The sequence below is a fragment of the Otolemur garnettii genome, unplaced genomic scaffold, assembly GCF_000181295.1.
Source record: "Otolemur garnettii isolate 467f Iridium unplaced genomic scaffold, OtoGar3 scaffold00146, whole genome shotgun sequence".
NCBI classification, from domain to species: Eukaryota; Metazoa; Chordata; class Mammalia; order Primates; family Galagidae; genus Otolemur; species Otolemur garnettii.
Genome location: NW_003852541.1, coordinates 3,201,439 through 3,204,846, shown reverse-complemented (window position 1 = coordinate 3,204,846; position 3,408 = coordinate 3,201,439).

The window sequence follows — 3,408 nt, the reverse complement described above, 5'->3', positions numbered from 1 at the left end:
CAGGAGTTGGAGGTTGCTGTGAGCGTGATGCCATGGCACTCTACCCAGGGGGATAGCTTGAGGCTCCGTCTCAAAAAAAAAAAAAAAAAAAATTATCTTTTAACAGAGAGAAAGTGATAGGTACAGAAGAAAACAGGTGAGGGAGATTCAGTGTATATACATAATTGGAATCTACAAGGAAGAAAATGGAAAGAGCAAGTTAGGGTAAATATTTAAAAATATAATTTAAGAAAGGTTTCCTGAAACAAATATTTTAATCTACATATTGAGAGAGCACACTGTATTTCAGAGAAAATTCTTGCAGAATGTCAATAGTGAAACATAGCCTAGAAAATGATTAGACTTTAAAGCTGAAGAAAGAATCTTTCACAGTCAGGCAAAAATATTTACTTGAGGAAAATAAAATCAAGCTGGCCTCACACTTCTTCACATTAACATTCAAAGTCAGAAGACCGTGGAATAACATCCACAAGAAATTCAATAAAAGAAAATGTAGGAGTAACAGCTTCCTTACAACCGGGCACAGTGAGTCTGGGAAGAGGAGACTTCAGCCATCTCTGGCTGGTGAGATCTGCCCGAAAACATCCCTTTGGAGACACAAGGAGTCAGAGAGGGATTTTTGGACTCCATGAGAAGGACAAAAGCAGTGGAGAACTGGCAAGTGTTTGCGTGTATTCGTTCAATATAATCCTGCCGGCAGCTGTTAAGTACAGCAGCAGTGAAATTGCAAACTGGAAAGGCCTTACCTGTGAGCTGTTTGGGGTTTTTTGGACTTGGCACTCAGTTGAACTACCTTGGGAGAACTTGGGCAAGAAAGCGGAGGACTTTAAGTATTGTCTAGGGCCCTAGACTGAGCCACTGAGCCAGACAGACCTAATAGTGTTTGGTTGTGGACCATGTGGAGCCATTGTGGGAGAACTGCCCTGGCAAGTTCTGCCCTCAGGGCCTCAGAGCAAGGGTCCAATGGAGCGGAGTAATCTAGTGACTGAGCAGCCTAAAGGTGGGGACTGAGACGCCTTACAGCCTTGGCCCTCAGGGGCATAGTGTGAGATTGGTTTTGGCACACTGGGTAAGTGGACAGCCACTTCAGGAGTGATCCCAGCGACAAGTGCTTTCCTGGGAAAGCTTCTGCTTAGCCCAGGTTGGCAGTGTAAAGTGCCTTTTAAGTGGACTGAGAAGAGATTTAGGCTCTCCACCCTGCAGGGTTTAAGAAACCAGCAGAGGCCTCCAGTCTCCATCTCATACGGCCGTATCAGCATTGTGATTAACATCTCATACCCCAGAAGATCACCTGTTGCCCAGACAATATTCAGCAAGATATGTATACCGCTTTGTTTTCTTGTTTGTTTGTTTACTTTCTTTTCTTTCTTTTTTTATTTTTTGAGACAGAAGCCTCAAGCTGTCCCCCTGGGTACAGTGCGGTGGCATCACAGCTCACAGCAACCTCTAACTCCTGGGTTCAAATGAGTCTCCTGCCTCAGCCTCCCAAGTAGCTGGGACCACAGGCGCCCACCACAATGCTATTTTTTGGTTGGAGCCATCATTGTTGTTTGGCGGGCCTGGGCTGGATTCGAACCCACCACCTTGAGTGGACATGGCTGGTACCTTAGCCACTTGAGCCACACATGCTGAGACTATTTGTTTACTTTCAACATTTTCCCTGTAGATTTTTCTTTTCTTTTTCTTTCTTTTTTTCTTCATTTTTCTAGTTTAAATATAATTTTCCATTGTTGCCCTTTTTAACAATTAGAACTTCATTTATGCTAGTGTTTCTACCCCTATTATTTGGTTTTTTTGCCCAATTTTATCCTGTAAAGTTTTCTGTTTACTTGTTTTGGTTTGATTTATAGCATTTTTGTCTTACCTCTCTACTTGGTGGAGGTCAGGTACTGTGTCCAAACAGGCTAGCAAAGAGCTACTGACCTCAAGGGAACCACCCAACTCAGCACCCTCAGAAGTTGGGGGTTTTTAAGGTTGGGTCAAAGTACCCTACTGTACACCTATATTGCTCCTGTCTCCCTCTTTCTGTGCCTCTCTTCTTTTTGTTAATATTCCCTTTTACCCACCCTCACTTCTTTCTCTTTTTTCTTTCTTCCCCCCCCTTTATTTTTTCTCTTCCTGCTCTTCAATCTTCTCATCCTTCTGGTCTTGTACCAAAAGGATTCATTGAAACCCTAGTCCAGAGGCACAGTAACTTAAAGAGCAAGAGGAAGTGAAAGGAAAATTAGGGCAAGGAAGCAGATAAATCACTCTTGAGGAAGAACCAGCAGAAAAACACTGGCAACACGGAAAAACCAGTCCAGAGCAACCCCTCCCCCCAAGGGACTGTGAGGTAATTATTGCAGAGGATTCCACCTGTAAAGAAATGTTATAAGACAAAAAGGGAATTTAGAATACAGATGATGAAAACAATGAAGGAAATGATGGAAACAATGAAAGAAACTGCTGATAAAGTGCAAAATAACAAAAAGGAAATCCAAAAATGGAAAAAAATTCTTTAATCACAAGGACACTTGCACTAGACTGTTTATTGCAGCTCAATTTACGATCATCAAAATGTGGAAACAGCCTAAATGCCCACCAACCCAGGAATGGATTAACAAGTGATGGTATATGTAGACCATGGAATACCATTCAGCCATTAAAAAAATGGAGACTTTACAGCCTTCGTATTAACCTAGGTGGAAGTGGAACACGTTATTCTCAGTAAAGCATCACAAAAATGGAAAAGCACGAAACCTATGTACTCAATTTTGATATGAGGACAATTAATGACAATGACACAGTAGGGGTGGAGGAAAGGGAGAGCAGAGAGAGAAAGAAGGAGGGAGGGATGGGGGAAAGGAAGAGCAGAGATAGGGAAGGAGGGAAGGGGGTGGGGTCTTGGTGTGTGACACACCTTTTGGGGGCAAGATACAATTGTAAGAGGGACTTTACCTAACAAATGCAATCAGTGTAACCTAGTTTCTTGTACCCTCAATGAATCCCCAACAATAATAAATAAATAAATAAAAAGAAAAAAGAAAATGTAAACCAAGTCTTATCCAGCTAAGCTAAACTTCAAGTATAAGAATGCAGGCAAACTTTAAATATTAGAGGACATTGACAATATTGTTCCCATGAGCACTTGCTGAAGAATCTATCAGTGGTTGAGTTTAATAAGAAAAAGATGCTCAGGAAACTTCAGGGAAAGGTCTGATGGGGAACATTGAATGTAAGTAATTGTAGAGCTAAAACCAAGAAGGATAGCAGCAGAGTATAAGGTGAATGTTATATGTCCTGACAGTGCAGATGTAATCAACTTATAAAAACATGGAAGGAAAAGAAACCAAGTAGAATGTTAAGCATATTTATTTGGACAAAGGTAAACAAAGATAAAAAGAGGTAAAACTAAAAAAAAAAAAAAAA